Here is a 26,559-nt window from a genome sequence, read left to right as displayed (position 1 = left end):
AAACAAAGTAAAGAATAAAGATTACACATTAAACTCTACTGTCCTAAGTATTTATGTGTAAAATAAAAGGGGCATTTGTAGTTGAAATTATATAGTCCATTTAATACCAAGAGAAAGTCAAATATTCTTGCCTCTTAAAGAATATTCTATATAATACATATCATATGACCTGAAGTTTATAGGCAGGAAACATTTTCCATTGGTTTCTTATTCAAATGTTAGAGATTTTTCACAAGCAATTTATGTAGGTACAAGCTTCTTAAAATGTCCTTTGGGCACATCTGTCTTCCCAATTTCGTCAGTTCAGCTGAATATAATACCCGTGTCCCCAGGTAAAAGTCATGATGCAATTCTATCAGACAGTTGGGGTACTTTGTGCAGTGTGGGTGTGAGAGCTAATTTTGTCCTTAGATTCTGAAGCTTCATTAACAGTCTTAACACATTCGCTGAAGCTTTCGAAACCTCTCAGGCTTTAACACTTACACTACTGCAGAGCTAGAGAGAAAGAAAAATAAAATGTATTGCTGCGTAGAAAGAACATTTCCCTAATTGGCAGCACATACAGCTCCATTGTACACTTCCAGATCTAAGTTCTAAAATGTCATGCTACGGAAGCCTTTGGGCCATGTGCAGTTGCTGCAATGAGAATTTTTTTTTTTAACATGTATACAAACAGAAGTGTTCTGAAAACCAATGAATAAGAGACAAGGGTAGTTTTGATTATAGAGTTGCCCACAGATACTAAGAAAGTAGGTGACCCTTTCCCTTTTTACTTCATTTTATAAAATTCTAAGTTCCACCTGACTCATTATTAAATTCAACATGATAGATTTCAATGACTAACTCTGACACAAAGCTGTCTGGTTTTGAATGAAAACATCTATCATACACAGGCCTGATAGCACACATGTGTTCTATCAGCTTCACAGGAGGCCGGGAGAGGAAGATCATGACTTTAAGGCCAACTTGGACTGCTCAGGGAAATCTTTTATACTTTTTTAAATTATAAAGGTGTTACAGATGTAATTCTATGGTGAAACACTTTCGTAGCAAGTACACGACCCTGAGATCAATTACTAGTGCCTGTTTGCTGATGAAGTATACAGGAACCACATTCTCACATATAGTCTTTAAACCAAATCTCTATATTGAATTGTTATTATATAGATGCTGAAGGAAAAAAATGTGAATTATTGTCTTAGAAATTAAGACATGATTTCCTAGATATACCCTTATAAATATAGTAAAATGATATTGAGGAAAGATCGGGATGCATGTCAATCTCTCTGCACATATTCTTAAGCTATATCATGACCATAGCTCAAACAAAGTTGAATACCAATTTTAATCTTTTGGGTCCAGGTCCGTGAATTACTTTGGATGATTAATGAGCAAGTATATAAATGAACATTTGAAAATGTAACTCTTTCAACAATAAAATTATTCAACATAGATTTAAGATAAATAAGTACAAATAATATACAAGTTGAATAATTGTATTGTTTTCTTAGAAAACACATAAAAATCTGATGGTTATAAAGTCTTTTTAAAACTATTCCTTTTATTTCTTTAAGATCATAATATAATTACATCATTTCCCCCTTCCCTTTCCTCCCTCCAAACCCTCCCATATGGCCCTCCTTGCTCCCTTACAAATGCATGGCCTCCATTTTCATTAACTGCTGTTTTATGAACAAGTTTGGGAAAAGCAGGAAAATGTTGGGCATTTTTGGCACTAGTCTGAAACCCTGGAAAACAAAACAGTCTCAAATATGGGAAAAAATGAGTGAAGTAATTTCTGATATAACTCTAGTCTAAATAATGTGAACAGAGAACACTTGATATTCAACTTAAGCAGAATGTAATGACACTTGAACGAGCAGGATAAAGAGTGATCAGAACGTAGAGCAAATGGCTCCTTTCATTTTGTGCTATACAATTTCTAGCTAAGTAATTCAGTTGTGTGCATGACAACAACACATAATAAGGTGCACTGTTCTGTCAGAAGATAGCATCAAACCTGTTTTATGGAAAAACATTCAAGTAACCACCTAAATGGAAAGGATGGAAGATTTCTTAAAACACTCATTTCAAGAAAGATATGCATGTAAAATTTAGATATTAAAGGTCCACATAAAACTCTCATACTTCCTGAAATTTTAGCAGAAATGTTATTCAAATTGCACTATTTGGGAGGTTGTTTTCAATCAAGTACTAACATACCATAAATGTACCATAATAGGACAGTCATCCCAGTCCCCCAGGCTATTGTGTAGTACAGGGGCGACTTGTAATTTTCAACAGTTTCCTGAAGACACCATGTTTGATACAGAGTATATTAAACTCACACAACAGAGAATATTTAAATGAAAGCAGACTCTGTTACATCACAAGGTAGGCAGGAACTAGACACAAATGCAAAATGATACACTTATGAGCTTCCATCTTTTCATTTGAAAATGCATTTAATTCACTGTCCATACTTTACAAGACAATAATAAAATATAAGTAAAATATTGCCGCAAGTGAAAATATTAGAGATTGGCTAAGTCCTGAGAGCACTTTTTTTTTTTCACAGCACCTAAATGGTGGCTATCAACTTTATGCAATTCCATTTCCAGTGAACACAAAACTCATTTCTGGTTTCCATAAACTCTTGCATGTACATAGTATACAAACATACATGCAGACAAAATACACATACATTAAATAGAACAATAAATAAATTTTAAAAGATAATTTATAATAAGATTCTTTCAATCTCTGTTTCACTATTTGTGAGGATATTATTCAAATTGGAAAGTATCTTTTTTTGTAGCTTTTTTGTCTGATTTACTAGAGAAGGCAGAATCTGTTTTACTTTAGGTTCTCAGTCATAGGAATGGTAAATAGAGGAGGGAAAAGCACAGTGAATATATGCTAATCCAACTTTCAAAATAACCTATATTCTATGAACTAGAGCTCTCATAGGTTTCTGGAAGAATCAAAAGTCCCCCCCCTCCTGGAGCTGAGGACCGAACCCAAGGCCTCTACCACTGAGCTAAATCCCCAGCTTGGAAGAATCATAAGTCAATAGCACTGACCAGACAAGAAGCAGTGAGGTGGTTGCCCTTGATTGTAGTCCTCTACCTCCTATAATACCATCCCCTAAACTTAAAAGTAAGTAAACTATAAGGAGAGCACTGCTCTGTAATAGAGAAAATCCTACAAAGGAAGTACACAGATAAGTGTGTTTCATGTCAAATATTGACATACCTTGATCTGTATCACTTTATGTAAATCTCTTTTAGATTTTCACATTATTAAGCATGTCAGTATACAAAATGTTAAAAATTGCATACATTAATGTCACAAAACAGAAAACAGATTAAGAATTCCATTTTATTTTAAAACCAGAATTATGCATATAATGGACATATTGATGTGATGTCATCTGATCTAAAAGAGTAACGAAATACAATAAGTCTTGGAAGTTATGACTAGATTATATTTGTTTCTGGCCTATTTATAGACTTATTCCTTAACTCACACACATTTTAATTCATCTCTAAGAAATAGAGTTTATAAATGGCTTTTATATATACCATCTAATAATTAGTTTTTCTATAAAGTAATATAAAATTTCATTGCTCTCCAAGTTCTTTTTAAAGTGATTTTTCTTTGTTTCTTTAGATACAGTAAAGCAAGGGAGATGGGAGTAGATTTAAAATGAGTAAATGATGCATGAAAATTATAATAATGCACCAAAGAAATATTACAATAATATACTAGGTTTTCTGGTGGATAAAATTGAAATAATCTTCTCAATTTTCATGAATGTAGGAATTTTTACTCTAGGCTAATTTAAAAACATCAAAACACCATTGGTACACTCATACAGTTTACATATAGTTCTGATGCTGAATTTGAAATAAAATAACCAGCCTGAAATTTCTTTTTTATACATACATTTCATCAACGATGATATATTATCAGTCTTTTTTCAACAAAAAGCTAATCAAAGATTTATTTTTATTGAAACACAGACATATTCAAAATTTATGTATGCATGTGCACACCTCCTTGTTTTAGTGTATCTTGGCTAAATGCTACTGTATTTGTTTCACATGTTCAGCTTAAGCTTAGATGGAGGAGTTCAGTTCTTGGTTTTAAGTAGCTTGAAGAAGGTGTTTCTGATTCCTCAAAAATGCTTTCCTCTATCTCTTTCGTTTGGAATGCCCTGCCTCTTTAGAAATCATTGCCCCTTGAAATGTTAAAGAACAACCAATCTTCATTTGGCATGCATAACAGTATTTTCCAAAGAGGGACATAACATGCTTACATAGAGAAGGAAAGTCATGTGCTTTCATAGGTATAGATTCCATTTGGGGAAAGTAGTTCATCATTGTAAAGAGAAACAAATTAGTTAGCTGTTTCACTGGAAGCTGCATGATACAAATAAGACATAAAGGATCTTATAGGGATTTGATAACAATGGCGTGAGAAGCCTATGTCTAACTGAGGATGGTTGAAGTGAGGAAGCAGTGAAGAGTTCCAGGAGAAATGATCACTCCAGGATCAAAAAGGAGGACAAATGTGATTAGTATATTTTAAAATTATCATCAAGGAAGCTTCCTCCTACAGTAGATGGGAACAAATACAGAGACTCAGCCAGACATTATGCAGAGAGTAAGAGACCTTCAAAACACAGCTCTAAATGGGATGCTCCAACAAATCCCCCCTCCTCCTCAGAGCTCAGGGAACCCCATTGAAGAAGAGGCAGAAAGAGTGTAATAGCCAAGGGGGATGGAGGACACCAAGAAAACAAAGACTGCTAAATCAACATAAGCATTGCTCATATGAACTCAGAGATGGAAGTAGCACACACAGGGATTGCACCCGGTCTTCTGCATATGTAATATGGCTTTCAGTTTAGTGTTTTTATGGGATTCCTGAGTGCAAAAATAAGTGGGTCTCTAACTCTTGGGCCCTTTCATGGTCTCTTTTACCTTCTGTTGTTTTGTCTTGTCCTACTTCGATGTGATACCTTTTTTTAAAACTTATATTTTATTTTGTTTATATTTAAAAAATGAATGAATGAATGAATGTAAACCAAACCACGAGGATAAAGGTTAACAACAGATCTGTCATTTATACCTGCTAGGAGAGAGAAAACAAGTTGTTTTGTTTTTTCCCAATGGAATGACACTGGCTATATCAACCATTCCAGGGCAGATCTCAATTAAAGAAAAGGTCATGAATTTGAGTATGAATGAGAGTGCGACGTGGAAGATATTGGATAGACAGGAGTGGGGAGTAGAAATGATGATATACATATTATATTATATGTCATACACATTATATCATATATATATATATATATATATATATATATATATATATATAATATGACAGTAGGATTTAAAGTGCATCAGGTGATGAAACAAACTAGTAGAAAGGGAAGAAAAAATAGAGGTTAGAAAGTTTTAGGGAATATTCCAAACACATTATATCACACATATTTGTATAGAAAACTGAAATGAATGACTTTTTAAAATCATGCTAAGATATCAAATTTTCTTTTGTTGGAATGCAGAAATTCTGCAGTTTTTAGTTAAACATTAAGAGATCAAAGCATCTTTGAGTGCTAGAGTCGTGTTTCTCTATGTACCCCTACCTTGTAGTAAAGTCCAGAATGCTTTGCACTTGGACCAAATATTTGACTAAAAAACATGTTACTGTCCAATATAGAATGCCTATATAAGTACTTTTGAGGACTCTCCTTAGAATAGACAAATCTTCAATGTTTACTGTGGACATTTTGTTATAATTACAGATCTATACAATGAGGTTACTTCTTTGGATTTTATACTTACTAAGTTTGTTGTGAGCTTTATGTTTTACAAGTGATTTATAGTACATCTGGATTCAAATTTGGCTGTTCTTTAAGACATTATTACTGAGGTATTAGCTGTGCCTAAAATGTCATGAGTTTATACTGTTGACTTCTGTGAATATTTTTCCAGGTCAATATTATATTAGCCACTGCTTATGATGACTGGCTAATTTGATTCCACATTCCAGGGAATTCATGGTTTTAAAATACTTAATTTGTTTGATCTGTCTTTGGTATTATTTATAGTAAACAAACATACAAACTTGTGACATTTTATACGAAATTTCATATTGAACTTTAGCTAATCACTTCACAGCTTATAAAAGTCTACCACTTTCTAGGTATATATTTTGGTTAATTTATTTCACTTCTCTAATTCCCTCAACTTTAGAGGGAAAAGGTGTATTGCCTCTGTGACAGGATTTAAATGGGTTAATATAAATAAAATACTTTAAACAACATTAGCACTAAGTGGTTTTTTAGAAGTTGAAGAATTTGAGTGTGAACATGGGGTGGAAAACAGCATTTCTAAGAAGCTGTTTGTTTTTATGTTCGAGGTGCCTTTACCGCTTATAGGCCAATTTTATTTTGTGTATAACTTTTTAAACTTCAGAAAACAGTTTGAGAAAGAAAGAAAACAAGCTGTGTATTGTAGTGAAATTATAGCTTCTTTGTGAGTAAATTGAAGAGGAACAGGGGTGTGGAAGCTGGAAGTCAACAAATCAATTTATACTATTACCAGAGTTAACTGAGATCATACACAATACGGGAGGTTCATGTTGGGGCTTGACTGGCTGTCTACATTAACAAATTAATGAGATAATTGGCATTTCTCATCTTAACAGTTTATTGTTAGCACAGAATCAAGTTTTAGACTGAAGTGCCACATGGTATTTAAAATCTAAAGTAAATCTGAAACAAAATGTGCAGCAGTTTTCCCTTTCATTAACCCATTGACATTCCTGTCACTAACCTCATTTAAAAAAGAAATTCCATAGAGATTTGTTATAATTAAAAGGAATTGAACTCTGAGTGCTTTCTCCCTCCATAGTTAGTAACTTAGAGACAGCATGTTATATTGTGAATGGAAGTTCAGATACACCTATGGTCGTAACACTTGTAAGTAATATATCAATATAAGCATATACTTTTAGTGCAATTTTTGTTTTGTTGGTAAAAATGAAAAGTGGTTTCAGTAGGAAGCGAATGCGTAAGAGTGTAAAAAGGAAGTCATGCACAAGATCTCTGTATTAGCTGATGCTTACCAAAATGTAAGTGGGATATGACCTCTGCTTACACTATCAAATGTGGCACTTTCATAAATGAAAATGAATGGTCTGAGCACAAACAGCCAGATCTGGAAACACTATATACTCTGTGGACTCAACAGGTTATATTTAGGAGCATAGATGTATATACAAAAACATATATGCCTTCAAAAGCAATTGATTTACAAGAAGAGGCTATGAAGCAGAGGGAGAAAAGGAAAGAGGAAACTGTTGTAATTAAAATTTAAAACATAAACAAACACAATTTGGTCTGTATTCAACACCTGTTGAGCTAGCATATTAAGCGGTTTGTTTAAATACTAAATGTGCATTCTAGAATAAAACCAAGAAATGGTAAATGGTAATGGTCAAGGTTGTCAATTTAATCCATCTCTGAGTAATTAACCGTAACAGAAAAGAGCAAAATGTAAAGCAGAATACCAGGGGAAATAAAACCGACTCTAATTATGGTATCTTCAAAGAAATATACACCTAAACCGCCACAGCCACATTTGCATTAGAATCTTATCTTTGAATTTTGCATATGTGCATACAGATCAGGTACAGGCTGGCTCATTTCCCATTCTCACCATGCAATTACTTGAAATATGCATGTAATTGAATATATTACAAATTCTGCAGATGCAACTTATATGCCAAGCATGAAAAATACATTTCCCTAATTCTAAAATATTAATCAATTTATCCAAAATAATTATAATTTTTTTACCAAGTAAAAACGCTCATGCTCTTTTCACACGGCTTCTCTGCAAATTGCTTAGTAGAGCACCACCATAAAACAAAACAAACTAATGCAAACCAGATACAAAAAAACCAAAGGAATAAAATTATATTCTATAAGCTGAAAATAGTAATGATTACTGACTGTCTTCCACAGAAGACATTTATACTTCTACTAGTAACCCTGCCTATGTTTCTCAATAAGCCTGCCTTTCTTGCGGGTGTCTAACTCTTATGCTCCTTTTACATGGTAGAAAGTAAAACCACTTCAGAGAAAAGAAAAGAGAATTTTTGGTTTGTGTGTTTGGGCAAGGACTCATGACTTCAAAGAACCTGGCTTGAGATTTAAAGGCTAGTACTAATTAACTCTGTAATTTTCATCTTACATAAATTTAATTTTACTAGGGAATATCAAAGAAATTATTTAAACCACTCAGGCAGCCATGTTATAGAATTATTAATAGTGAAATATTTAGTTCTGAAGTTTCCAATATTTGATGATAGTTAATAACCAAAAGAATGAAGCTCATGCATATTTTAATAGTCAATGTTTATTATGGTTCTATTATTGATGTTGTTTTGGGTTTTTTTGTGTGTGTGTGTTTGTTTGTTATGAAGCAGTTATGAATGCTAGATTACCGCATGCACCACCCTGGCTGGTTGATGGGGCTTTTGGAATGAAACATCCAATTGTGGGTGAACAAACCAGGGTCTCAGATTCACTAGGTAAGCAATTTACCAATTGAGCTGTATTCCACACTGCAACTAAGGGTTTTGATTGAATCATTGAGGATAGTATCATTGAGAAAGAAATGAGAGAAAAAAAAAAGCATAGGAACTTTGAAATATTATTAGTGTGGTTAACAAGGTAAAAAAAATCCTTTCTAAATGAAGATAAAAGTTGAGCAATGTAGAATATAAAGTACAGCCGTTTAATACTATTGAAAAAAATACGTAAAATTTTTCAATCGTAATTCAGATCCAGTTTGCACTTTCTATTCAGATAAAAATGGTATTGTTTCATGTAATTGTCATTACCAGCTGATTTGTAAAGGGCAGAGTAGACCAAATCATATTGTATAAGTAATTTGCAGTTTTGAATTTCTCTAAGGGTTAGATAAGAAATAATGCAATAATTATTTGCAACACAGATTTAATTAACACCTTGTTGATTTAATTACATTTTACTTAATTTTTCTTTAGTATTTTGCCACCTTTTCCACTGAAATAAGATTATATTAAATCTGATTTTATCTACTTGCATTCTATATTTCTATTAGGAAAAATATGTAAATAATACATAGTGAATATTAATAGTTAAATTACAACTAAGAATATATTTGCATCTTTCCGAACGCTCTGATCAGAACAAATTTCCAGGGCATTAAAATGCTAATATGAAATAATTATAAGCTTTGAAATCATAAAACATGTACATTTCTATCTTTAGTTATAAATTAACAGAGGGCATATACCCCATCTCTACCTTGGAGCCCCTTACAATAGAGAAAAAATAATTTGTATTCAGATAGTATGATTTCAAGACAAGGCTAATTAGTAACAATTAAGTGATTCTGAATTTAGCAACAAAATGATAGATTTGAAGATAGAGCTGAGGTGTTTCCCAGATTTATAGGAATTTTAAAATAAGCATTGTTTGGATGAATATTTATTAATGCTAATTATAAGTAAATGTTTATGTTGCAATAGCAGGCCAAGACTTTAGCCTATTAGAGTTATATCTTCAAAGGACAACTGTACTATCAACTTTAATGTTCTTAAAATTATGTTAGGAAAGCCTTGCTAATGTTTAATTATATACTCAATTTTCACAGTTTATTTTAGAACCGTTAATCTCATACTAACATATATAGGAGATTATATTTTCCTGTAGAGTACAATATCGTAAATTCTGTAGTCAGTTTGCTAAGTTACTACAGTCATGTTGTTTCCCGTTCATTGTCTCAAAAGCTTACCAAATCGCAAAAGTTTCCTACAATAAGTTTTACTGACACTCTTAGTTTTGCTTTTTTTTTCTGTTTGTTTGTGTTTTGTTTGAGACAAAATCTCTCAGTTCTATAGCTTTGGTTGTCTGAGAACTTGCTATGTAGACCTGTCTGGCCTCAAACTCACAGAGAACCACCTGCTTCTGCCTGGAAAAATGCTTGAGCTGAATGTGTGTGCCGCCATGCCTAGCCTGAATTTTCAATGTTTTTAAAGACTGTCTTATATTGGAGGTTCTTCTGCAAAGTTGAGGATCTCACACCAAGTCTGATGATTTCTTCAAGGTTATATTTCATTATCCTCCAATCGCTCTCTGTTCCTCATTCTATTTTGTTTTAAACTAGCACAGTCCTTACTGTGACTGCCTAATATGCGTTGTACATCTATCGATTTGGAACAGCTTGAAGATACATGTATTATATATATCATTATATACTTTCCTCGTTGAAGTCTTCGAAGAGTCACAACATTTGCAAGAGAGAACTACATAAAAAGGCACAGGTAATGTGACTCTCAATCAAATGGTTGCATATTTATTGAAAATAGCACTATACCGTGTGAAGCACTAAAGATACAATGATACAGCATGCCGTAACAGTCTTGAACTTCTTTCATTAAATGAATTTAGATCTTACTACTTCCTAAAAGCACAATAAGTAAACAAAATATATGCAGCATTCTTACAACTGCAGAATTGGATGACACAGATTATGACTGTACTATGAGACAATCATATACATGAAAATATAACATTTATTGATAAACAGCAATGGTTGAATGTAAATTATTATTAATATTCATAAGTGCAATAACTAAAAACCAATATTACATTAAAATTAACGTTTTCAATGAAAAAAAACATAAAATTAACAAATTAATAATATGAATGATAACCACTGGATAATCCTAATGAAATAATTTTCCACATGAAGTAAATTAAGCTTGTTTTGTTTGTAAGTAATGTATTTCACATATAAATATAAAAATATGCCATGCTATTTCAAGAGGGCCTATGATGTACATATATATGTGTGTGTATAGTCAACATCCTTTATATTTAAAACATTTAATTATTATTGATTCAATAACCTGAACATTCACAGCAAACAGAGAAGAAATATTTGTATTTTATGTACTTTCTTGTCAAAAATGCATTTTAAGTAAAAGGATGTTGAAAAATTCAGATGGATTTACTGCCAAAATTCTCCTAAAATCCACACTGAAAATGTTGTGAGGCTTGAAAGTTATATATGCTTAGACAAGAGTGAATATTTTTGATGATCATAGGCTTTAGTTTATATGATAATGTTGAATTTTTTGAATGGTTTATTTCTTTCTGAATTTGTTTTTAGTTAAAAATTTAATGTATATACTTACACGTTTTAAGTATATACATTAAATTTTCATTTTCATAGACAAACTTACAATCATATTTCATATACTTCATAATTCATGGACAAGTTAGTTTCCAGGACTTACCTAAATGAAGATACTTTACTTTGGCATGGGGCTAATTTGAATGTTTTCTTTTCCTTCACTCACAGCACTCCTCACTGGGATTTACAGACAGAGTGACAAGCCCTTTACACTGTGTAAGGTGCAAGCAGGTGTGTGGCTGTGCCTGATAGGCCTTCCCTTAGCTTCACATTCTGGGAACTCTCTTTGCATACTGCCTGACCCGATTATTCATGACTTTTTCACATAATGAGAGAGGAAGCTTTCCGACATGTGAGGTATGCCACGCCTAATCTGCAGTCATGCCACAATTCCCAGAAGTCTTGAGTTTTTGTTTGTTTGCTTATTTTTATTTCCTCCTTTTAAAATAAAGTAATTTAGCAGTAAAAGTGTCCATTAAAGTTACCATTTTTGAGAAAACATTATTCCTTTGAGCATTTTACATTCTCCCTTCAATTTTTTTTTAATTTTTAGAACTTGTGTTTTATTTAAATTTTAACATCCAACTTCATTAATTTAAATATATGACTTCATTGTTTTTTGTTCTTTTTCTCACTGTATTTTTCTATTGTGAAGTTTTATTCTGCTCATTGAGAAATCTCAATACTATCTCAGAGTCTCTTAATTCGGTATCTAGTTCTATGTATTTCATTGCTGAAATTTATTACATTTTCATTTTAACACTTATATTTCTACCTAAAAAGTGTGTATTTGCTCCTGCTTCTTTTTCCTATAATTCTTGTACCAGTTTTATACAAGTATTAATGCAGAGAGTATTTATATGAAATTGTGAAATTCAAGCTAGGCATGATGTTGCATGCCTTAGCACTAAGAATATGAAACAGGAGAATTGTTACACATTGAGGCCAGTCTAGGATGCACACTCTTCAATCATACTCTGTGTTTTACCCCTGTTCCATTACAAAACATTTACAGTATACACAGAGGAAATAGGTGTTATCTATGCCTAATAGGCCTTCCCTTGTTCAAAATCCTCAGTGGACAACCACCTAATTATCACATTTGAAACTGTTCCAGTAAGTCTGGTATTAAGTGTGATGAATTCATGTAGGAATTATAGGCTGGGGTATTTCCAAGTTGTTGAATTTTAATTCTTGTGTATGGAAATAATTTAGAACACATTTGGACCACACTTCTTCCCCAGCAATACACTTGTACATATTACATTGATTTTCATTTACTTTCTCTTCACTGAATGCTCTCAACTCATTTCTTCATGAATTTCTTTGGGAATACCAGAAAACTGACAATAGCATTTTCTTAAAGTGCAGTAGAGTTATTCCCCTTTATGAATTAGTTTTTGCAAACTTGAATATATTTTAAGTAGAAGTGTATTATCTCACCAAATATTGAAATCTACTTGTATATTTTTCAATTAATTGATATTTAGTATTTTTGTTGTTATATTGTCAGACGACTTAAGATAAAAATATTTCCTAACGTAGATGATACCATAAAAATGATGTGTTTGGGGCTGTACTTTTCTTCCCACCACAGACATAAACATGCCAATTCAAGAGTAACACACAGGTCAATTCATTTTATAAACAATCTATAAGCTAGCTGAAAGGATTCTAGCAATAGTAAATCTAGACATATTGAAGCTATTTGGAAAAGAAGCACACTCATGTGCCATAACCCTTTCTCTCTCCTCAGCATGATATAACCAAAAGATCTTAGACACCCATTTTCCACCACAAGAATTGAGGAGCTATGCTACACACGCAGCATATTGCCAGAAAACCTGGATCTTAAACAAAAAACTGGGGCCCATCATCCTGACTTAGAGAGGTGTTAGAGTGTGATATACAACACCTTGGGAACCATCAAGTATATAGATAGCATTTAACACCAAGCAGAACCTTGCAGATCAAGTGGAGGATAATCCTCATCTTGATTGAGAATAGAACACTATCTCATGTATCCCACGTTCACATGTTCACGTATTTAGTGGGTTCCCAAATAACTATTTCTGTACAACTCAACTCAAAGTACTAGGTAGACACAACACATTCTCGTTATCCATTGACTAAGACCTAAGAACAAAGAGGTGGTTTGATCTAGCATTAATCTTTTTCTGTCACATTTTTTCCCAACATTCAACTGCAGATTAAAAGGCAATATTTCCCAAATGCTATTTCACCTGCAAGAAAAAAAAGTGTTGGTAAACACCTCTGTTTTACTTCCCAAAGATACTACAGTCTCATCTGACTCAGAACACCAGGAGATTCCAGCAAGTTGTACAGTCCGGAAGGCCACAGAAGACAAAGATGAGCAGATTCCTACAAAGGTTTCAGAAACCTACACAATCTCTGGGAAGCTTAAAAACGCTCTTCTCCTGTAGGAAGAAAGCCTGTGACAATATATTGACAGACTTATGTAGTGTGGCAGCATGAGCAAAGTGAGTCAATGAAGTAAGAAGAAAATGTTACTGACAATGAAGGGGAGAATCCTCGGAGAATGTACCTAACGTCACAGGAAAACAAAAGATCCTGGTGTGGACTTTGACGTTGCTAACATAGAGATGCTCACCAGGACAGAAGGACAATACATGAACAGAAACTATTTCTGGGGAAGAACATATTAAAAATTTCCAATTAGATACCTTGGAGCTGAAGAATTTAGTAACTGAACTAAAGATTTGATAAGAGGTGCTTACTAGCAGGTAGATCCAATATTAGAAAAGGCAAATGTATTAAAAATTAATTGGAAAGTGTTAATCTAAGGAGCTAAAATATAAAGTTAACATAATCAACTAATGGAGACAAAAAATCATAACTATCATTTAGGGAATATCAGTGGGACAATAGATATGAAAAGAACAATGTTTAATTAAAAAAAATGTAATTGTTAAAAATATTTCAAATTTGGGTTGCAGGAACCTAAAACATCTCAAAAAGATGTCTAAAATTTACTCACATAAAATATCATACTCATATTGTTATATGTCCACTTTAGCATTTTGAAGACTGTAAGTGAATAGGTACAAGAGAATTTTGAAGAGGACTTTGTCAAGTTGAAAATGGACAATGAGAAGAGACATTAGCTGTACAGGAAACATAAACTGCAATGGTAAAGAAAAAAAAACTGTGGACGAATTCTGTATTATTCTAATTAGAGCAGGAGACCCACTTTCTATTCTAAAGTCTTGAGGTAGGTTGGCTAGCACATCACACTTGAACAGTTAATAAAGATTGTCCATTCACAGGCTTCTCTGAGTTTTGTTCTTTCTCCCAAGAGCACACACTGCATGTTTCTATGGAAACACACTCTGATCCTCTTCACTAATCTTACAGCACACTGTTGGGCAACCATTTAGCATTTACTTAGGCTTGTGTTATTTTACTCCACAATTAGCTTTCCCACTAGTATTAGTTTTAGTGCAGTCCAAAGAGGATGAGAACTTAGAAGAAACCAGATATTATGCCACCACAAAACTACTACAAAAGGTAACAAGAGGAAAAGTGTTTACTACATAAAAATGAGGGGCCAACAGGTCAATGGTAAAAACTTCTGGATTTCGAGAAGCTGGAACAGTGACTGGATGAACAATTGACAGAAACGTGATGGAAGATGTTAAATGGTGTTGTGGTAAATTCAATACTATCTTTTAAAAAGAATCTCAAACTATGACTCCTGATAACATGGAAGTACATATCTGCAGCAGCAAAGATTGCTGAGGATAGACAGCGGTATTGTGTGCTATGTAAAGTCATTTGCTAATAGGTGGTTCAATTCCAATCAGGAAAGAAACAAAACCCAACTGAACTTCAGGATAAAAGAGATTATCTATGTGTGCGTTTCAGTACATGTGTAGTTTCCTAGTGTTTTGTTTGTATATAGGAGACACCTGATAAAGTAAATTACATAGCATTTTAGTTCATCAGATAACATTGATACTGGTTTGTTAGATTTCATTAAAAACAAGTGTCTTGTTTTGTAGCTTTGAATAAAGTGATCTGCTTTGACTAAGTGACAAAAGCATTAGTTCAAGGATCACTACCTAACAAAGGGAAATTTAAATTATTCGGAAATATCAATAATAGCTCTCATTCATACATAATACTACAGCACACACGTAATGACCCTGAGGGTTATTTTTCTTTTTTACATTAAATGCTATTTGTCAAAAATGAGTTTACCCTCTACTTGAGATTCAAAAGGAAAAAATAGCTTTCAAGCTATGAAATTAGGGTCAATTTTATGTTAATTTATTTTTGTAATATACCCCAAATTTCATGAAAGTAAATCAAAAGATACTATAATCATGAATTCACTATCAAAGAAACCACCTAGCACATACAAGTAACAGAAAACATTGGGAAAATATGCAAAAATGTACAATCTGAGTGAAGAAAGCCGGATCAATGGAGAACTGAATGTCCAATCCAGACATTTAAATGCAGAAGTCTATATATTTATATGGATTATATATTTTTCTTTAAAAACCTTGAAATTTTATATATATATATATATATATATATATATATATATATATTCACACATATGTAACTTACATAAGCATACCTCTATTGTCTCTTTATCATTTTGAATATATTATTTATTTTATGTATAGTCATTCAATTACAAGTCAATTTCATCACAACTGTAAACAGTTATAACACATATCTTCAGTGGCAAGTGTTACTGTGTAATGAGGCCATTTCTGAACTGAGGTTTTTTTCACCTTCTGATTTTTTGAACTTCCTCCCAAACCTTCCCTGGCTATTTTTATTACTTCAGTTACCACATTATTCACCTTAATTAATGCTTACAAATCATCAGTTTATTTTATTGGCATTAATAGTTCCCTGCTAGAAGGAAAGCCATGTGAGGGTTCGTGTGTGTGTGTGTGTGTGTGTGTGTGTGTGTGTGTGTGTGTGTGTGTGTCTGTGTGTGTGTTTGTGTTTTCATAGTTCTATATGCAGAGTCTGGATGACAGCCAGGGGCTGACGGATGCTTCTTTAAAGAAAGAATGAGTGAAGAAGCCTGAGAGAAACTGTGTTTTAATCAAAAGGACACTCTTCTCAGCTAGCAAACAGCCGTAAATCCATAATTGTAAACATAACTGTGGAGAGTAATCATATGACAGTTGGTGCTTTTATTCTGTGGTTTCCTTTTACTGCCAAGGCACTGAAGAGACAAAATGTCATTTGTATCACCACATAATTATGAATCTGATATGAATTTAAGTTTTTTCCATTTAATATCAGTCTTTCAACCTTTTTCTAAAGTTTGAGGGGGAAAAGAAAGCATTTTTATAGAAAGCTGCTTGAATAGAACCATATAAACAGCTGCCTTTTTTTCTGAACAATAACATGATTTTAAATATTTTTTTCAGCTCAGAAATAAATGTGATTTAAAATGGTATATAATAACATGCTTCTTTTTCATCAAGAAAAATGCGCACAAGTTTTATAAGCTCTTTACTAGAAAGATGATTTTATGTATGATTGCTTTTTTATATTATATTTTCTCCCTCTTTTAAGAAGTTTTACTGTTAAAGTGAGAAAGCTATTTACTTTGTTCTGCCTCCTGAACCTGTTTGGTACACTTTGAAGCACATTAGGCTTGGACTTCGAATCCATCATGTCTGCATCTGACTCCACAGCTTCTGTCTTGCTACTTCGATCCTTCACAGAAACAGTTTTCTTGTATCTGCAAAATGTGGCCTTCCTGGTTAGGCTTTCTCAATGGCAAATTTGAGACCAGATGACTCAGAAACAGTTCTTGCATGTTGGATAAACTAGAGTTATCAGATATCATGATATGGTTTATCTAGAGATACAAAAACAAGTGTGAAGTGGAGAGATAGGTGTTTTCAGGAAAATATTTAATATATATAAAGGGGTTTTCTGTAATTGGCTATTACACATTTCCTTCTGTCTTTAGTGGCATTAAAACACGCTGTGCTACAGGATAATCAGTAGAATGTGTCTGTATCCCATTGTCTTTTAATTTACCAATACATTTTATTTATTTATTTTTTTAGTTAGACTTTGGTGAAACAGAACTCTGAGAATTGTGTGCTGATTGTTAAGGTTGCATTCATTCATTCACTTTTATTTGCCAAAATATTAAGCCTCAGAGTCTAAGGATGGCTTAGTTAAAATGAGGGCTGTCACAGTTTTGACAACCCAGGCTAATGCCAAAAGGAGCTTGTAGGTTTTACAACTGTGACTTGGAGAAACACAATTATATTTCTGTGACTCTAAATATGTTTTCATGTTATAAAGAAAATAGATGGGAGGATCCTAAAGTTGACTTCACTATCAAAATTTGACTGAATCTCACTATATACCTTTAAATTTGATGTTTCCTACAAATTATTGAGTCATATTTTCATGTTTGAAAATTAAATCATTTTGGTGATACATACTTTCATAAATTTTGTCATTGACCAGCACACTAAAATTCTAACATATTGTTAGGTAGAAATAAATATTTTAAATTAAATGGGTAAAACTAAATATAATATTATCATAAAATTGAACTGTGTACACACTGTTTTACAATGAAAATATTCAAATCTGAACACGAACTCATTTAGAATTATTTTCCATTCAGAGAGCTATTTTTCTAAGACCAACTGCTAATCATTCATCCCTTTAGACATGGTGACTTTTAACCTGACACTGCTAGGTTCTGAAGCTTCATATGGTGTTTCAATCAGGGTGATTGTGTAACAAGAAACATGCAAGGGTAAAGGCAATTAACCTTCCCAGCTTAAAATGGAAAATTGAAAAACATAAATGAGAGTTGGAATACATAGGTCAGACATAGCAATGATCAACTTCATTACTTTTTTTTTTCCTGGGTATTGAAAGAACTTGGTTGTGATTTAACTCTTTTTATAAAATTTATATTTGGAGCAAGAGAAAAGAGAATGCCTCAGTTCTTAGATAAGACACTTTTATGCTTCCCATTAGTGATGTTTATAAGTCCATGTGGAAGGAGTAGCTAAAACACACACACACACACACACACACACACACACACACACACACACACACACACATGGGATGTCTCCATCAAAACTATCCCCTCAGTATTTAAGAAACCCCACAGAAGTGGACTCAGAAAGAGTGTAAAAGCTAGAGGGCAAGAAAGACAAAGAAAAAACAAGCCCTTCTAAATCAACATGATGGAAACAGATATGTCAGCAGAAACTAAGACAGAATAATCAGGACCTTTATGGCTCTGAACCAGAAGGGCCCTTAGAGCTGAAAAAAAGATGTAGGCACATGGCCCAATCCCTAATTCAGAGGCTTCCTCAAACTGATTACCACTTGAAAATGAAAATTTAGTTTCCTCCAAGAGAATTTCATTGGGCAAACAAACTGCGTTTAAGGGTAGACTGCCTGCTGCCCATCAGTAGATGGTTAACAGAAAGTGAACTAAATTTAATCTTTGTAGGTTGCTTGTCTCATAATGTACACACACACACACACACACACACACACACACACACACACACACAGGACTTTTAGCTTATTGTTTATATGAGATTTCTAAGTGTCGGGGGTCTCTGTTTCTTGTTCCTTCTCTTAGGTTCTTTGCCTTCTGTTTGTTTATTTTGTCCAGTTCCAACATGTTAGCTTCTGTTTTATCTCACTCTATTCCCTTAGAAGCATGTCTATTTTCTAATGATAGCAGAAAAGGGGAGGATCTGGATGGGAAGAGAGGTGGAGAATATTTGGAGTAGTAGAGTGAAAGGAAACTAATCAGTATATACATTGGGGGAAAACTTATTTTCAAACAAAGGAAAAATAAAAAAAAATAATGATATTGAGGTGAAGGTATAGATTTGAATCTGAGAAACTCTATAGGTATACAATAGTCAAAGCCCAAATTTCAACACTACAGCAGACAAACAAAAAATAAGTGATCCCTTTTTGCCCAAAGGTGAAGTCGCAGGTTTTATAGACACTTGTATTTGCTCGTTCAAATGAAGAGACTCATCCAGACTTTTCTAGAAAGATGGTAGATATGTACTATCTAGCTTAGAGACTCAGTGTGAAAAGGTATAATAATCACAGTGTTCTAGCTTCTAAATATTTCCAGTATATATACATATAAATCACAAAATATTTATATATAATAGAGGAAGTGAATTTGAATGTGATTGAGGGACTAAGGGAGCCCATGGAAGGGATTGTTGGGGAGGACATGAGAAAGGTTAGAACGAGAAAAAGGAGGGGAAATGATATAATTACAATTATTTAACTAAAGAATTTTTAAGCAATTATGTACTAGATTCTTTCTTCACACTAGCGTCCTAGAAAAAAAAAGTTCTAGTTTCATGGAAATTATTTTATAATTGGTTGAGACAAGGGTTTGGTGGGAATATAGTAAGAAAAATAAGACAAACCCATTACATGATAGAGTATAAGTGGAGCAAAATAAATAAATAAATAATTATAGTTCATGTAGCTGTACTAGCCCCGTAGGGAATACTTCTTTGGGAATACTCAGTACATATCATCTAAAGGATATGAAGAAGTTAAAGAGACACCAAAGAAGTCTTCATGGTAGAGAAACAAGGATATTCAAACATAGGCAAGATTCTACTTTGTTTTTTCCACAATAGTGAGTAGGATTGGTGATAAACAAGGATGCTCGTTTCCAGCTGTGGCAAGCCCTTGGACACCTTCCAAGAGCTACTAGAAAAACTCCCATATTTCACCGAACAATATTCATGGGTGTTATCCTCAGATATAATAAGTAATCACAAGATCCTTTTGATGCAGATCCATTTGTTACTGTTTAAATTTACTTTATTGATCATGTTTCAATTACCACAGAAAGAAATTTTAAGCATAAGGAAATACATTTGTAATATATCAAATTCTTTTGAAAAATAAAAACTTGCATCTTTCTTTGGATATGTTTTTTTTTTCATGTTTGGTCTTTGAATTTGGTCACATTGTTCAATCGCCACGCTCATTACTTGGTGAGGAGACAGTCTCTCAGAAATTACACAGTTCCTCAACATGATTACAGAGCTGTTGCTGGTTACTAATAAGGAGCTACTAGTTTCATTTTAAACGAACGTTCATGCTTTAGGCTGAGCAGCAATGTCAAGTCATTGATCTGTTATTGGTTTTCTCCTCTATTTCTCCTTCAAAAATAACTCAGCAGCGCTGTACTAGCAGAGCTTTAGAATTGCAGATTACCCAAGGGAATGCCGTGGAAACAGATCATTAATTACAATTCAATATTAAATACCTGATGCCTGCTCCTATATTTCTAACTTCATAAAATTTTGTCCAGGTGGTTTTGAGACATTTGTAGAGCCCATCAAAACCTGGGAGTCTTGGCCACTTGATGTGAGTGCTTAGAGAGAACATTCTCAAAGTTCTCCTTGTCCCCAAAGGGCTGAATCATCAAAGGAATCATTACAGAATTAAGAAACATTTACTCTGATATTGTTTATGTGTAGATTGTATCAGAGTAGTATTCAATACTTAGAAATATGAAGCCTAATTGTTAAATTTACTTGTCTGTTAGAATCCTCACACAGAATGAATCTCTTACCTAAAAAATACTTTATTCATTGAAATGGTGTTCAATATTTAGACTAGTGTAGTCATAAAATCATCTTTCTTCATTAAACCACTTCTAAACCCACTTACTTTTATTTAAAATTTAAAACAATTCCAGGTGAGAGTAATGTCTCCATGTTTGAAAAGCTTAATTCTGAGACTGCAAGAACTCATTAAGAAAAATAAAATACTATTATGCATGGGTGTTTATCCACATAGGCCATTCGATATTCTTAGAGGACCATTTCGCTACCTATAGCCAGGTAGCACAGCATATCCTGGTAAAGAATCAAGACATTTATGCATTCAGAAAGTCTGCTTACTATTTTCCATTATGAGACTATTTTCTTTCAAACCCTAGGGCATAGAAAACAAGTTACTGTTTGAAAAGTTGACAATTTTGGCTCTATTAACGTAGAAACAGCTACCTCTGAACATGTGAATGAATAATAATGTCTCTTCAGACTTAATACTGGAGGGCAGAGAAAAGAGGCCAGGAGAACATATATTTATTACCGGATATAGAGGAAAGAGTTTGGCAAAAATGAAAACTATGAATAAGAATTATTTTCCCCATTTAAAGTTTCAAAGTGTTCTACATAATACACTATAATTTGGAATATTCTTCACAGGCATTATATTTTAAAGTGCTTCAGTAGGAAAAGTTCATAAATATCATTTATAAGGAAAACTAATATGTAAACAGCTTAGATATGACAAAATGAATAATTTTAATGAAATATTTTGAAATTATTTTGTGAATCTAAAAATATATGTTTGTAACAATAATATACTAATTTAAAGTTAATGTGGATTAACCAAGGTTAGGTATTTTTCTAAAAACTAGATCCACAAAAATTTTTATGTACCAGCCAGTATTTCCCCTGTTCTCAATGTTTTTCTGAAGGTTTTACATATGTAACCTTAATCAATTTGCGCTGAAGAAGAACCTCATGACACATAGAGCTTAAATGACATTCCAGAGCAGCCTTAGCAAAGTCAGAGTTCAGTCTATTTCAGTTAGATACTGGAAATAGCTTATGTAGGCTCACTTGGACAAATTATACAATTTCAGGAATGTAGCTAATTTATTATGACATGTAGATGCTATTAAATACCAAATTACATTAAGCAAAATGTAAATTCTATCTTTAAAAGCTAGTGTGTATTAGAATGTGCCACTTCTTAACATTCTATGGCAGTATTATCAATGCTTGGGGTCAGGTCTGTTTGCCTATTGTAGCCATATGTTTGGAAGAATGCAGGTTTATGTGACATTCAATATTTTTTTTTCAATTTGGGTGTCAGTAATAATACCAGGTTTTTGAAGTAGACTAACCTGGGTGTGTTGAGAACTGTAAAATTCTCAAACATTCATCCATCTGAAATATTTGATAACTTTAAAGGAAAGATAGAAGAAATTAGTGGAAATAAGAAAAAGCTTTATGACTCCCTAGGGGAGATCTTGCCTTGGAGGAGGTGGGAATAGGGGGTGGGATCAGGGGGAAGGCTAGGGGGTGGGAGGAGGCAGGACAGAGGAATCGTGGCTGATATGTAAAACAAATAGAAAATCTCTTAATAAAAAGAAAAAAGAATAAGCTTTATAAAAGGTCCTTTAAAATGCACTGATTAAATAAAATTTAAGATAAATAATATCTTTCTAAATACCTAAAAACATATCCACTGTATCCTCAATAACAATAAAATATATGCCATTTGAATAAGTATATAATATGTTGTTTTTAACCCAGAAATTTGCATGTGCAGAGTATGGGAGGCTATGTGTATACCACATATGTCGAGAGATATGAGGAAAAAACATTCAGCCATCGATGTTCTCCTTCCCCCATGCCTCCAATAATTAAACTCAGGTCAGTAGGCTGGTGCTACCAGTGCTTTAGCCTGCCAAGCTATTTGCCAGCCCTAGAGAGATGGTTTGTACAGGAATGGTTGTAATTTTTTTAACATTATTGTTTTCTCTCAAGTTCATATTTCTTACCACATTGCAGTGTTTTGCTTCAAAATAAAAATACTCGACACACTCAAATTGAATGCTATTATGGCAAATAATAATTTTGAATGGACTTTGTGAGCAAAGTAAAATATTTATTAATTCATGATTGGAATTACTACATCAAAAGATAACTATATAGCTGTAATAGTGGACCTAAGGAAAATCAGTGGTTGCTATTCTCTGGTTCAGTAAGAACCTTCCCATGTAATTGAGAGAGTAAATACACATCTCCATGAGAAGCTCTGAAGCTATTATATAAAGCAACACACTGATTGTTGAAAAATTAATTGTGGAAAATGAGTAGTTATTATATGAGCTGTCAAGCAAAATAAGTCAAAAGTCCAAAAAGGGACTCCAAAAGGAGAAGAATCTGAAGATTACAGAGAACTTGGGTCTGAAAGTTAGGTCAGTGAAAAATTATGTTTGTAGAAGCAAGAGATTATTTTATGTTTGATGCCTTTTTAAGTATAAGATTTTCAACTCACTGATCTACATACACTCTATGAAGCAGTAACATTTAATTTATCATATGACTGAAGACCTTTGGAATGTAGGAAATTACAGAAGGAATAGGGATGGGAAGGAGTGTAACCGGTGTAATTTTCCTCATTTCATAATATTTGGTATGTGGTAAACAATGACTATAACTTACAGGTAAGCTTCAGATCTTGATTTGGAGTTCAAAAGAAACATCTCCAGAATAAACAGGAAAGTCTCTGGAGACATTTTAAAATACAACAAAATTTTATAATCTTCTTCCAACTGTGGTTAAAGTATGGACCAGAATATGGTCATTTCCATGGGTGAGTATTTTCATAAGGAATGGTATCAGACAACATGAAGTACCCATAAAGCCCATCTCCATCCATAATTTCCCCAAGAAGAAACTTAAGTTGAAAGTAATAACAATAAAAATGTTAAGGATGTGATTCTTCAAAAGGATTAGAGATATGAATTAAGTAAATATGCCTTGGAATGAATTTAAATATTCAGAATGTCATCTTCCATTTTAGTTTTATCAGAGAAAGTAGTACATATAAACAAAGTGACATTTTATTCAATCTTTTGAATCCTCCTCTAAAAAAGTGTAAGTTCTAGAAGATCATGGATTCTAAACTGCTGACTAAAAATAGAATGCAATGGTAATTACAGAATAGAATAGAATGTTGCTGGTAGGGTTGTTAGGAAAACCTATGATAGGAATTTTCAACATGAGACCATCATTTGGAGGAATTTCATTTGAGTATAAATACAGAAGTGTTGCTAGTTAGGCAGGGAGACTTCAAAACTTATTTCTTCAAGACTACAATTATAAGAAATATAATGTAAAATAACTACTACTACAATTATAAGAAAAATAATGTAAAACAATAAGAAAATAGTTCACATAAAACATGTCTTATGTGTAATTTGAGACTATGTCTATATTTGTATGCAGCTCATATGATATTGCTAGCTATACAATTGAATTAACAGTAACAATTTTGTCTCTGTATGTACATGTATGTGTATATGTGGTCCCGTGTGTACACATATGAGTATACATATCTACACATGTACATACACATGCATACGGAAAACCTGGGCTGTTGTTCTTCAGGAGCCATCCATGATGTCTTTTTTGAGACATGGTTCTTCAGTGGCCAATATATCACTAAGTAAGTAGGTTAGGCTGGCTGGCTAGACAATGAATTCCAGAGATCTTCCTTCCTCTGTCTTCCTAGCCCTCTAACATAAGTGTGCACCACCATACTCCTCTGAGTAATAAGATTTTATAGTAACATATTTACACAAGAATCTTACACTATTTAATACATGTTGACATTTTTATTTTAATCCTAGCAAAAATTTCTGTGGGGTCTTTTTGGTTTTGTTCTTTTTAAATAAAAATAACAGATATACCATAAAGATTTAGAGCAGTTGTTAGAGGACAATTATTTGTATTTGGGAAATTTCTTGATCATCAGGATATTTCATTCCTAGTCCAACAACATAAAGTTAAAATCTTGAGAAATTCTTCCTGTGTTTCAATTTTCACACCATCGTAGGTTGTAGTGGGCAGCCATTCCAGCTTTTATCTGGAAGTTTCAACCCCCCATTGAGGCCTTGAAAACTGTCATGCCTACAAGGCGGGGCCAAGATAGGGCCCTGAAGACATGAGATCCAGATGTGGCTCTCTCTCTGTTCCTGGACCCTGGACTGAGCAAGCAGACCGAGCAGAGTTCTCCAGAGAACACCGCCGGACTGTGACACACCTTCCCCAGACCCTGCAACCTACCTATCCCTTCATTTGTAAGTTACGCCACTAATAAACCTCCCTTTTAACTACATGGAGTGGCCTTAATAATTTCACCAATAGTAGGTAAATAATATTAAATTCATAGTTTTGTTGTGTTTGTTTATTTGAATGAACATCTCATGTAGTTGACACTGCCCTTGAACATATAGTCTTCCTGCTTCTGCCTTCAAAATACTGACTTAAAGTTACACAACCTCTTTACAGAACACTTTGTGTATTACAGAACTATTATAATAAATTTTATCGCTAATCATGGCTCTATGATAAAAAATTTCAAGAATAAGGTAAATTCAGCCTCATGAAGTAAACAAAATTTAATGCCATTGAACAAGCAATTTATGTCAATTTGATGTCTATTCTCCTCAGAATATTTAATCAATAATTTGGCAGATGTCAGAATAGACCTGTCATTAAGAGTCTAGATTGCTGGATGCCAAAACTGAAACTCAACGTTTTCTCAGCTATTGATAGAAAATTATAACATCTAACATGAATTATATTAAAAAAAATTTAAAAGTATATTAGATATTTAATGTGTAATTTCAGTCAAGAGCAATTTGGCTTGGTTTGAATATATGCAGTTTGATTTCACTGAACTCTGATGCAGTTTAATATCCTGGCTCTAAAACTAGCTACAGTCATGAGCTTTATTTGTGTATTTTTCGGTGTGGTTTGTGTGTCATTTTCAGAAAGCCATAGGGCTACACAAAGAAGATGAAAACAGACATTTGTGATTGTGAACTTTCTTTAATAATTTTCATCCTTTGGTGAGGTTTGACTTGATTAAGTGATTTCTTAAAAGTAACTTGAATTTTATCTTCACAATATCATATCTTACCATAAAGTAATGACAACAATATTAATAAAATTTAAAAAAGACAATTTTGCAACCTTATAATGAGAAGATTGTGATATCACTGATATAATTCTTTTATCTGTATTGTTTTATTTGAGGTGCACTTAAATTGCTGAATAAATTTGTGCACTCTTTTGTAAGTTAATTTAGTAAAGACCTGAAACACAACCTTCTCTGAATATAAATGCCATCTTAGTGTATTGCAAGTATTTTGTGCTGTTAAGCAGATGTAACTATATCCATATTGCATAACTAAGCATTGAATTTACTATATCATATAAAGTATAATACAATGTTTATTACAAAATGCATATCTTTTTTCTAAGAGGGTTACTCATGTTAGATAGAAAAGAGGTCATGAACAATCAGTGGCTCCTGAGAGAGCAACATATTTATGCTGATTCAGAAATGGAGTTTAGAAAAACAGTGATCAGAAATGTCACTGAAATGTAGCAAAGATAATTGGAAACAATACAATGGG

Source organism: Peromyscus eremicus, chromosome 12 (genome assembly GCF_949786415.1).
Source record: "Peromyscus eremicus chromosome 12, PerEre_H2_v1, whole genome shotgun sequence".
NCBI classification, from domain to species: Eukaryota; Metazoa; Chordata; class Mammalia; order Rodentia; family Cricetidae; genus Peromyscus; species Peromyscus eremicus.
Note: the sequence above shows the minus strand (reverse complement) of the source record.